Source organism: Platichthys flesus, chromosome 10, assembly GCF_949316205.1.
Source record: "Platichthys flesus chromosome 10, fPlaFle2.1, whole genome shotgun sequence".
NCBI classification, from domain to species: Eukaryota; Metazoa; Chordata; class Actinopteri; order Pleuronectiformes; family Pleuronectidae; genus Platichthys; species Platichthys flesus.
In genome coordinates, this window is record NC_084954.1 from 5,739,332 (window position 1) to 5,751,845 (window position 12,514).

A 12,514-nucleotide genomic window follows, 5' to 3' on the forward strand; every position below is an offset into this window, starting at 1 on the left:
AGCCATTTTGCCACGCCCTTTTCAAAATACTCCAGAATACGTAATTTTACGCCGCCTTCGAATTTACTGCAAACTCCTACAACTTTTTGAGCACATTAAAGCCCTCAAAAAGCCAATTCATTTAAGCTAAGAAAAATAATAATAATAATAATAATAATAATCATTTCAATTTCAATAGGGCCTCCCACCGATTTCGGTGCTCGGGCCCTAATAATAATCATTTCAATTTCAATAGGGCCTCCCACCGATTTCGGTGCTCGGGCCCTAATAATAATAATAAAAATCCTTACAGATTCAATAGGGCCTCTCACCATTCGGTGCTCGGGCCCTAATAATAATAATCATTTCAATTTCAATAGGGCCTCCCACCGATTTCGGTGCTCGGGCCCTAATAACTAGGGCTACGTTGTAGCACTAACGGGCCCGAGCACAGGCAATTTCAAGTCTGTTGCGGTCGGGGAAGAGAGAACGTTCGATGACCAAGCGCTCGTCTCAGCGTTGCATGCATTTGCGCACTGCTGCGATATAAACGCTTCACTTCCTGTAGCCAGCAGGTGGCGCTATGATTTTAAGTCATGGTGTCTTTGTTGATGTCATCAGGTCGCGCTTCTTGTCTTACATGTGTAGTTTGAACTCGATTGGACCAAATATGTCCAAGAAGCTTGTGTTTTGATGGCGTTTAGTCACATTTTGACGCCTCGCCACGGTCACACGGTGTGGCGAAAAATTGATCTTTCAATAACTTTAGATCTCCATCTTGTTGTGATGACACTCGTCTAAATTTTCAGTTGATCTGATGAAAGCTCTCCAAGAAGTACTTGAAAATAAAAAACATGGAATATGGTCCAAATAGAAAATGGCGGGGTTCCTGTTGCGTTTTTCAAATTGCTCCGAGCGCGTTTTTTGTGCATCTGGTGATGATACACAACTGTCTTCAATTTCGTGAGGATCAGTGAATTCTAAATGAGGTGTTTCTCCATAAATGAGGGGAAGCTCCGTTGGTTGCGCTGTTGAGCCATTTTGCCACGCCCATTCTTTAAAACCATCTGAATATCTTCAAGGGAGGGGGGCTGATGATACACACATGTAGTTTGAGGGAGATGGACCCATGAACACGGAAGTTAAAGCGTTTTCGTGTGTCATGGCGAGCTGATGTGACGCCCCGCCACAGTCAGACAGTGTGACGAAAAGTTGTTTCTTTGATAACTTTAGATCTCCATCTTGTTGTGATGACGCTCGTCTAAATTTTCAGTTGATGTGATGAAAGCTGTACGAGAAGTATATCAAAGTAAAAGATTATGGAATATGACCAAAATGGCCACGAAATCGAAAATGGCGTGCTTCCTGTTGCGTTTTTCATATTGCTCCGAGCGCGTTTTTTGTGCATCTGGTGATGATACACAACTGTCTTCAATTTCGTGCGGATCAGTGAATGCTAAATGAGGTGTTTCTCCGTAAATGAGGGAAAGCACCGTTGGTGGCGCTGTTGAGCCATTTTGCCACACCCATTTCCAAATACCCCAGATTACGTAAATTTTCACGAGGCCCATAATCTGCCCTATAGATGTTGAATGCATTCTGTAGTGAGAACACATTCAAGCACATGTCCTACACCTCCATGAGAGGGGGGAGGGGTGAGAAGGGGGAGGGATGAGAGGGGTGAAAGGGGGTGGGGTAAGATGGGGGCGGGTTGATCTGAGGAGGTCTGTTTTAGACAGAGTAAAAAGGTGCTGTTTTAAATTATCCTTGGGGTATTTTTACCAAAATATTTTACAGACATTTCATTAAGACCCCAAGGAACCATATCAACTGTGTTGAAATGGAAATAATATGTCCCCTTTAAAGCGAATATGTCCCCTTTAAGCGGTTTCGTGTGTCATGGTGAGCTGATTTGACGCCCCGCCACAGTCAGACGGTGTGTCGAAAAGTTGTTTCTTTGATAACTTTAGATCTCCATCTTGTTGTGATGCCACCCGTCTAAATTTTAAATTGATGTGATGAAAGCTCTCCGACAAATAAATCAAAGCGCACGATGTACAAAAACAAGACATTTCCTGATGCCACCAGGGGGCGCTTTCCTTTTAAGTCATGATTTCTAGGTAGATGTCTTCCGGTCGCGACTCTTGTCTTATATGTGTAGTTTGGAGTCGATTGGACAAAATATGTCTAAGTTACAGAAGCTTGCTTATATTGGCGTTTAGTCGAACTTTGAGACCTCACCACGGTCACACGGTGTGATGAAAAGTTTAAATATTAATAACTTTAGATCTTCATCTTGTTTTGTAGAGTCTCATCTAATTTTTAAGTTGATATGATGAAAGCTCTCCGAGTAGTACATAAAAACATAACACGTCTTAAAAACAAGACATTTCCTGTTGCCCCCAGGGGGCGCTGTGATTGTAAGTCACAATTTCTGCACCGATGTCTTCTGGTCGCGATTCTTGTCGTATGTGTCTAGTTTGGACTCAATTGGACAAAATATGTCTGAAATATGGAAGCTTGTGTTTTGATGGCGTTTCATCAAACTTTAACGCCACACCACGGTCAGACGGTTTTGCTAAAACGTAATCCTTCAATAACTTTAGATCTCCAATTTGTTGTGATGACGATCGTCTAAATTTGAAGTTGATCTGATGAAAGCTGTACGACAAGTACATCAAAGAAAAAATATGGAATATGACCGAAATGGCCACTAAAGTCAAACTGGCGGGCTTCCTGCTGCGTTATTCATAATGCACTGATGGACTTTTTTGTGCATCTTGTCATGAGACACAATAGTCTATGTTTTTTTTGAGGATCGGTGAATGCTAAATGAGGGGCTTTTCCGTAGGTGGCGCTCTTGAGCCATTTTGCCACGCCCTTTTCAAAATACTTCAGAAAACGTAAACTTGCGCACATTTGTAATTTACTGTACACTTTAGAAACTTTTTGAGCACGTTAAAGCCCTCAAAAAGCCAATTCACTGAGCGAAGAAAAATAATAATAACTAGGGCTACGTTGTAGCACTAACGGGCCCGAGCACAGGCAATTTCAAGTCTGTTGCGGTCGGGGAAGAGAGAACGTTCGATGACCAAGCGCTCGTCTCCAAATTGCCTGCGTTTGCCCTGTGCGGCAAGGAAGATCGCTCCACTTCTTCTGGCCAGCCGCTGGTGCTGAACTAGAGGTAAGTAACCTTCAAACTATCCAACATAACCTATTGCTTTATCTATCATCATATGCTTACATGCCTCAAGTTTTTTGTAATATGTAATTGTTATAAAAGTTACCGTTTATTTATCACGTCTAATGAACAGATTGAAGCAAGATAACTCGACAGTCTTGTTTTGGTTGTGACATTATTTTTTTTAATGAGTTACTATCAATACGCTACACGTGTACGTTTCATGTGATAGTAACTGTTTCACCAATATTCTGATACAGGATGGTATATCCGCCATTACTATTTTCACATTGTTTATTTAGTCTGTCATGGAGTTGTAGAGTGAATTAGACAGTAGTGATAAGATTATAATGTCCACACATCAGTGTTGTAAACACTTCTCCAATTAATTATATAATTATGTTTTCACACTGAGGGAAGTGGAGAGACTTGATGTGGACTGTTATCAACAGCTCTGTGGGAGATCATCACCTTGAATATTACAGATGAGGTAGAAAGACATTTTATCTATGTGTACAATGTTGTATTTCTTTGTCACGTTTTATCAAAAGCGATTTAAAGTATGTGCATTTAACCATTAGGATACAAACCCAGACCCTAGTACATCGGTTCTAGCTGAAATAAGTAGTGCTTCATAAACAACACAAAACATTCATAACAGTACGCTTCTGCTCCTCATTAATGCAGCTCCTGATGTCCCCAGCAGCAACATGGTGGAGATCTGCAGCTTCATGCTGGTCAACTGGAAGACAACTGATTAAGATTAAAAGATTAAGATTAAAATCCATTTATTCATCCCAAACACATGCACAGACATGCAAAGGCACACTCATGCAGGTAGGGAAATTTAATCGCTGCTTTTTACCCATCTGGTGCAGGACACACAGAGCAGTGAGCGACCATGTACGGCGCTCGGGGGAGCAGATGTTGGGGGAGTGAGGTGCCTTGCTCATGGGCACTAGAGAGGGTAGGGAGACTCTTGGATTTTTGGACAGATCAATCCAGGTTCGACTTTTGTTGTCTCTCCATGGAGTCGAACCAAAGACGAACCAGAGACCTTCTCTGCCCATAGTCCAAGTTTCTGCCACTCGACCACCGCCTCTCCTCATGCATCATCAAACTAGTAATCTACACATCACTCCATGCGTTGCTCCCTTAACTACAGATGGCCTGCGAATGTCATGGAGTTTTACAGTGAATTAGACAGTTTAGGTATGATTTTAATCTCCACACATCAGTGTTGTAAACAGTTCTCAAATTAATTATAGAATTATGTTTTCACACTGAGAGAAGTGGAAAGACTTGGTTTGGACTGTTATCAATAGGTCTGTGGGAGATTATCACCTTGAATAGTACTGATGAGGTAGAAAGACATTTTATGTATTTGTACAATGTTGTATTTCTTTCAGCACTTTTATCAGAAGGGACTTAAAATATGTACATTTCACCATGAGGATATAAACCAAGACCACAGTACAACAGTTCTATCTGAAATCTGTTGTGCTTTATACACAACACAAAACATTCTTTAACAGTGCGTTTTTTCTCTTCATAGATGAAGAACTGCAGCACCTGATGTCCTCAGCAGCAACATGGTGGAGATCTGATTTGATACACTTTAGATAAGAACCCAGTGTTTTATATTTCTGCTTTGCCATAAGAGACAGAACATGGTCATCACAGCTGTGTCCTTCAGGCTCGTCTGTCCCTAATAAAATGATAGGAAACATGAAAGTGATCGTCATTATTGTAGAGGAAGAGTTACATATGAACAAAGTGTGTAATCTTATTTTCTGTGGATATTCAACTGTGTATTTGAATATGCTTTTGGATTAAAACGTGCACTACCATGACAATGAATGTTTTTAATGGAGCTATTTCACATTAAAAGTATTGCATTATAATTTAATACATTATGTATTATGTGCAATACTTTGATTGTTTTTAAGTAATGAAATCAGGTCTGTACCTGGAGTCAGTGTTCAGTCTGGTTGGATTCAAGTTGTGTGTCAAGTTGGACCTTCTAGAGGAACATGAAACCAATACACAGATATGTAAAGTCATACATGGGCCAGGTTAAGTAATTAACAGACTTTTAAATGGTAAAAATAAAATATTAGTTCAAAGTTAATCAGAGCATAATCATTTCAGATTAGGAAATAGGTAGTGCATATAAACCCACAACTCTGTATGACACTGTCTGTTCTAGTAAAGTTACAAGGCTATGACTTACTCATATTTAACAAAAGAATTCAGTGAAGTCTGTCTGAGATTAACGATTTAAATACTGAAGGTGGGAGACACGGTTATTTTTCACTGTAACACGTGACAGGACATCAACACCGTGACTCTGAATAAAGAGCCTTAAAAGACGTAGTGCTCCTTTGAACAGCTGCTCTTACAATGTGTAGCAAGTGCTAAATCTCCATTAGTATAATAGTAACAAAAATCACCCTTTACATAATTGAACATATATTTTCCATGTGAACCCCTTTAACACAGTTCAATTCAGGAGCAAAATATAATTTATACAGTATTTATTAGAGCTAGTATTAGTAAACAGATCAAACAAATGCAGTACAACACATCACACATCCACAGTGTCTCTTTTGCTTATCATCACAGTCAGTCAGAAGTGTCCGTTTAACTTACGTAGCAGTTGAGAGATGCTTCGTTGGAGGTAGCAGGAGCTAGCTCATAGCCAGTGCTGCTGTTGAGAGCGGCAGAGTTCACACAGGAAAAGACACGACGGACGGGGGAAAAAAGCTTTGAGTCCCACACTCTAACCTGCTGAGCGAACAACGTCCACAGTGACTCCGCCGCCGTCCTCTCATCCAGACTCGCCAACCGTTCTCCGGTTCTTCGTGATACACAGCTCCGCAGCTTGTGACGACGTAACTCATGAGGCGTTCACTTGCAGCTGTGTTAAATGCAGCTTCGTTTGTCATGGCGAGTTGAAGAAGTCTGCTGCAAAGCTATGAATATTCCGCATGATGAAAACTCACAGCAATGTTATGCCTACATTATCAATATATTGAGACCCATGTGACACAGTTTGACATGGTTTAGCAAAGTGAATGAGGAGAAATACATCCAAGTGTGAGACGTAACAAACCGAAAGCGGTCTCATGCTGCGTTCAGGGTAACTCTGTTAAAATGGGTTTCATAGGTCATGATGAGCTGATGAACTTTGATGCCACACCATTAACAATCTGCATGATGAAAAGTCACAATAATGTTATGCCTACATTATCAATATCTTGAGACCAATTTGACACAGTTTGACATGGTTTAGTAAAGTGGCTGGAGGGAAATACATCAAAGAGTAAGATGACCAAAACAAGACATTTCCTGATGCCACCAGGGGGCGCTTTCCTTTTAAGTCATGATTTCTAGGTAGATGTCTTCCGGTCGCGACTCTTGTCTTATATGTGTAGTTTGGAGTCGATTGGACAAAATATGTCTAAGTTACAGAAGCTCGCTTATATTGGCGTTTAGTCGAACTTTGAGACCTCACCACGGTCACACGGTATGATGAAAAGTTTAAATTCTGATAACTTTAGATCTTCATCTTGTTTTGTAGAGTCTCATCTAATTTTTAAGTTGATCTGATGAAAGCTGTCTGAGTAGTACATAAAAACATAACACGTACCAAAATAAGACATTTCGCGTTACCACCAGGGGGCGCTGTGATTGTAAGTCACAATTTCTGCACCCATGTCTTCTGGTGGCGACTCTTGTCGAATGTGTCTAGTTTGGACTCAATTGGACAAAATATGTCTGAAATATGGAAGCTTGTGTTTTGATGGCGTTTCATCAAACTTTAACGCCACACCACGGTCAGACGGTTTTGCTAAAACGTAATCCTTCAATAACTTTAGATCTCCAATTTGTTGTGATGACGATCGTCTAAATTTGAAGTTGATCTGATGAAAGCTGTACGACAAGTACATCAAAGAAAAAATATGGAATATGACCAAAATGGCCACTAAAGTCAAACTGGCGGGCTTCCTGTTGCGTTATTCATAATGCACTGATGGACTTTTTTGTGCATCTAGTCATGATACACAATAATCTTTGTTTTTTTTGAGGATCGGTGAATGCTAAATGAGGGGCTTTTCCGTAGGTGGCGCTCTTGAGCCATTTTGCCACGCCCTTTTCAAAATACTCCAGAATACGTAATTTTACGCCGCCTTCGAATTTACTGCAAACTCCTACAACTTTTTGAGCACATTAAAGCCCTCAAAAAGCCAATTCATTTAAGCTAAGAAAAATAATAATAACTAGGGCTACGTTGTAGCACTAACGGGCCCGAGCACAGGCAATTTCAAGTCTGTTGCGGTCGGGGAAGAGAGAACGTTCGATGACCAAGCGCTCGTCTCCACATTGCCTGCGTTTGCCCTGTGCGGCAAGGAAGATCGCTCCACTTCTTCTGGCCAGCCGCTGGTGCTGAACTAGAGGTAAGTAACCTTGAAACTATCCAACATAACCTATTGCTTTATCTATCATCATATGCTTACATGCCTCAAGTTTTTTGTAATATGTAATTGTTATAAAAGTTACCGTTTATTTATCACGTCTAATGAACAGATTGAAGCAAGATAACTCGACAGTCTTGTTTTGGTTTTGACATTATTTTTTTTAATGAGTTACTATCAATACGCTACACGTTTACGTTTCATGTGATAGTAACTGTTTCACCAATATTCTGATACAGGATGGTATATCCGCCATTACTATTTTCACATTGTTTATTTAGTTTGTCATGGAGTTGTAGAGTGAATTAGACAGTAGTGATAACATTATAATGTCCACACATCAGTGTTGTAAACACTTCTCCAATTAATTATATAATTATGTTTTCACACTGAGGGAAGTGGAGAGACTTGATGTGGACTGTTATCAACAGCTCTGTGGGAGATCATCACCTTGAATATTACAGATGAGGTAGAAAGACATTTTATCTATGTGTACAATGTTGTATTTCTTTGTCACGTTTTATCAAAAGCGATTTAAAGTATGTGCATTTAACCATTAGGATACAAACCCAGACCCTAGTACATCGGTTCTAGCTGAAATAAGTAGTGCTTCATAAACAACACAAAACATTCATAACAGTACGCTTCTGCTCCTCATTAATGCAGCTCCTGATGTCCCCAGCAGCAACATGGTGGAGATCTGCAGCTTCATGCTGGTCAACTGGAAGACAACTGATTAAGATTAAAAGATTAAGATTAAAATCCATTTATTCATCCCAAACACATGCACAGACATGCAAAGGCACACTCATGCAGGTAGGGAAATTTAATCGCTGCTTTTTACCCATCTGGTGCAGGACACACAGAGCAGTGAGCGACCATGTACGGCGCTCGGGGGAGCAGATGTTGGGGGAGTGAGGTGCCTTGCTCATGGGCACTAGAGAGGGTAGGGAGACTCTTGGATTTTTGGACAGATCAATCCAGGTTCGACTTTTGTTGTCTCTCCATGGAGTCGAACCAAAGACGAACCAGAGACCTTCTCTGCCCATAGTCCAAGTTTCTGCCACTCGACCACCGCCTCTCCTCATGCATCATCAAACTAGTAATCTACACATCATTCCATGCGTTGCTCCCTTAACTACAGATGGCCTGCGAATGTCATGGAGTTTTACAGTGAATTAGACAGTTTAGGTATGATTTTAATCTCCACACATCAGTGTTGTAAACAGTTCTCAAATTAATTATAGAATTATGTTTTCACACTGAGAGAAGTGGAAAGACTTGATTTGGACTGTTATCAATAGGTCTGTGGGAGATTATCACCTTGAATAGTACTGATGAGGTAGAAAGACATTTTATGTATTTGTACAATGTTGTATTTCTTTCAGCACTTTTATCAGAAGGGACTTAAAATATGTACATTTCACCATGAGGATATAAACCAAGACCACAGTACAACAGTTCTATCAGAAATCTGTTGTGCTTTATACACAACACAAAACATTCTTTAACAGTGCGTTTTTTCTCTTCATAGATGAAGAACTGCAGCACCTGATGTCCTCAGCAGCAACATGGTGGAGATCTGATTTGATACACTTTAGATAAGAACCCAGTGTTTTATATTTCTGCTTTGCCATAAGAGACAGAACATGGTCATCACAGCTGTGTCCTTCAGGCTCGTCTGTCCCTAATAAAATGATAGGAAACATGAAAGTGATCGTCATTATTGTAGAGGAAGAGTTACATATGAACAAAGTGTGTAATCTTATTTTCTGTGGATATTCAACTGTGTATTTGAATATGCTTTTGGATTAAAACGTGCACTACCATGACAATGAATGTACAGTATGGAGTTATTTCACATTCAAAGTATTGCATATATTATTTAATACACAATGTATTATGTGCAATACTTTGCCATGGTTGTTTGTAATTAATGAAAAGAGGTCTGTACCTGAAGTCGGTGTTCAATGTGGTTGAATTCCAGTTGTCTCATGCTGGACATGCTAGAGAAAATTTCAACATAAATATACAAATGTGTAAAGTCATACATGTGCCAGGTTAAGTCCTTAACACACTTTAAATGGTAAAAAAGGAAGTGTATTACTTCAAAGTTAAACAGATCATAATCATTTCAGCTTAGGAAATAGTTAGTGTACATCAGCATCAAATTCTCTATTACACTGTCTGTTCTAATAAAGATACAAGGCTATAATTTATTTATATTTAACAGAACAATTCAGTGAAATCTGCCTGAGATTACAATGTAAACAGTGCAGGCAGCAGAACGTTTAGCTTTCTCTGTAAGACATCATGACAATACTCTGAATAAAGAGCTTTGGAAGTTGAATTCCCCTTTAAACATCTGCTCTTAAAATACAGATGTGACTTTAAATACGCACGTTTCAATTGATCACTGTAAGTCTGTTTCAGTAGAATAACTAACTGTGTAACATTGTCAAGTCAAATGCCTTGGCGAGTGAAACCATTTTATAGCAATAGATATCCTGATGGAGCTAATTCACCGGACACACACAGTCTCCTGTCTCAGATTTAACCTCATAAACTAACGCATGCCACTGCTGGGCGGACCTACTCATGTCGGTTCATATCGGTGTGTGTCGGTAATAGTGCCGTTCGCATTAAACAGGAGTTAATGCCCCAGATCGGAGTTCGTATTTAGCCTCCATGCTAACGGACGTTAGCTCGAATGCATGGTACTAAAACACCCTGCGAATCACTTCTACACATCTAAATAAAATACTGAGCTTGACTTACCACAGAAACGGGAGCGCAGACGTCTTTAACGTGTCCGTCAGCAGAACAAGCAAAACATCAAACTGTGTTATTCATCCGATACTGAGTGGGAGGTTAAGAAAGTCTCGAGTTGTGTTCAATGACACAGGAAAAAGTAAGGAGAAGGGAGGGCGCAGCTCACTGTGACGTCACGTAAATTTCAAACCACTATATCGCTTATTATAGCGATATAGAGGTAGTTACGAAAAAGTTCACCCCCTCAGAGTTTTAATGAAGGAAGAACATAGCGATTGAGACTAAAACCAAAGTTTGAATAATGCTGTAAACAGGTTTAATTCTACTCTAAAATTGGGCATTTTAACATGGGATTCAATGGGACTCTCTCCGACGAGCTGATGAACTTTCAAGCCATGCCATTAATAAACCGCATGATAAAAAGTCACAATAATCTTATGGCTACATTATCAATGTCTTGAGACCCATTAAACAAAGTTTGACATGGTTTTGCATATTGGATGAGCAGGAATACATCAGAGTGTCAGCTATACATTTCCTGCTGCCACCAGGGGGCGCTGTCATTTTAAGTCACGATTTCTGTATAGATGTCTTCATATCGCAACTATTGTCTTATGTGTCTAGTTTGGACTTGATTAGACAAAATATGTCCAAGATACAGAAGCTCGTGTTTTAGTGCGTTTCACCGAAGTCTCATCAAACTTTAGCGCCACGCCACAATCACACGGTTTGACGAAAAGTCGATCTTTCAATAACTTTAGATCTTCATTTTGTTGTGATGACAGTCGTCTAAATATTAAGTTGATTTGATAAAAGCTGTACGACTAGTATATAAAAACATAAAACGTGACAAAAACAAGACTTTTCCTGCTGTCACCAGGGGGCGCTGTCACTTTAAGTCACGATTTCTGTATAGATGTCTTCATATCTCTACTCTTGTCTTATGTGTGTAGTTTGGACTCGATAGGACAAAATAAGTCTGAGATATAGAAGCCCGTGTTTTGATGGCGTTTCATCAAACTTTAACGCCACACCACGGTCAGACGGTTTTGCTAAAACGTAATCCTTCAATAACTTTAGATCTCCAATTTGTTGTGATGACGATCGTCTAAATTTGAAGTTGATCTGATGAAAGCTGTACGACAAGTACATCAAAGAAAAAATATGGAATATGACCAAAATGGCCACTAAAGTCAAACTGGCGGGCTTCCTGTTGCGTTATTCATAATGCACTGATGGACTTTTTTGTGCAACTACTCATGATACACAATAGTCTATGTTTTTTTTGAGGATCGGTGAATGCTAAATGAGGGGCTTTTCCGTAGGTGGCGCTCTTGAGCCATTTTGCCACGCCCTTTTCAAAATACTCCAGAATACGTAATTTTACGCCGCCTTTGAATTTGCTGCAAACTCCTACAACTTTTTGAGCACATTAAAGCCCTCAAAAAGCCAATTCATTTAAGCTAAGAAAAATAATAATAATAATAATAATAATCATTTCAATTTCAATAGGGCCTCCCACCGATTTCGGTGCTCGGGCCCTAATAATAATCTTTTCAATTTCAATAGGTCCTCTCACCGATTTCGGTGCTCGGGCCCTAATAATAAAAATCCTTACAGATTCAATAGGGCCTCTCACCATTCGGTGCTCGGGCCCTAATTAAAGGCCGATGGACAAGTTGGACCTTGTTGCAACTGAGATTGCACCAAGAGTATGCTCACATATCATTTTAAAGGAGACATATTATGATAGTTTCTCTCTGGGGAAAGGAGCTCCTCTCCCCCCAACTTTAAACTCTCGAAACACGATGGCACATATTTGCACAATGTAGGCAGGGCGGCCCGTCTGGCATGCCTCCTAATGGAGCCAGTTAAAGTGAGAGCGGAGGCTGACATTTTCTAGACATGCTGGATCCGGTTGGCCAATCGCAACACAAGAGACAGAACCTAAAAGAAGAGGTGTTTCAGACAGAGGCTGAAAAGAGGAGCAGCAGCAATGGACAGCTTGATGTTATGTCTGGACATTAAAGCATGCACAAATTGTTTAAGTAATAACCCAAATTTAACCTAAGAAGCTGAATATGAGCAGAACATGTCTCCTTTA

General features: G+C 40.0%; 1 protein-coding gene and 2 long non-coding RNA genes across 5 annotated transcripts in view; all 3 read right to left on the bottom strand.

Moving 5' to 3' along the window:
* slc2a2 (solute carrier family 2 member 2) overlaps positions 1-12,514 on the bottom strand; it is a 43,000-nt gene that overhangs the window by 25,879 nt on the left and 4,607 nt on the right. The gene's annotated exons all lie outside the window — the stretch shown is intronic.
* LOC133962531 (uncharacterized) lies at positions 3,377-5,953 on the bottom strand. 2 transcript variants are annotated; one of them, XR_009922131.1, is made up of 3 exons: positions 5,130-5,345; positions 4,733-4,868; positions 3,377-3,913 (listed from the first exon to the last, which is right to left on the bottom strand). It is a non-coding gene; the product is annotated as an uncharacterized LOC133962531 (long non-coding RNA). The 2 variants fall into 2 exon arrangements; XR_009922132.1 differs by lacking the exon at positions 3,377-3,913 and adding an exon at positions 5,813-5,953 and having other exon boundaries at positions 4,476-4,868; positions 5,130-5,183.
* Positions 7,917-10,536, bottom strand: LOC133962532 (uncharacterized). Of its 2 annotated transcripts, XR_009922134.1 has the most exons (4): positions 10,417-10,524; positions 9,593-9,644; positions 9,190-9,325; positions 7,917-8,370 (listed from the first exon to the last, which is right to left on the bottom strand). It is a non-coding gene; the product is annotated as an uncharacterized LOC133962532 (long non-coding RNA). The 2 variants fall into 2 exon arrangements; XR_009922133.1 differs by lacking the exon at positions 7,917-8,370 and having other exon boundaries at positions 9,100-9,325; positions 10,417-10,536.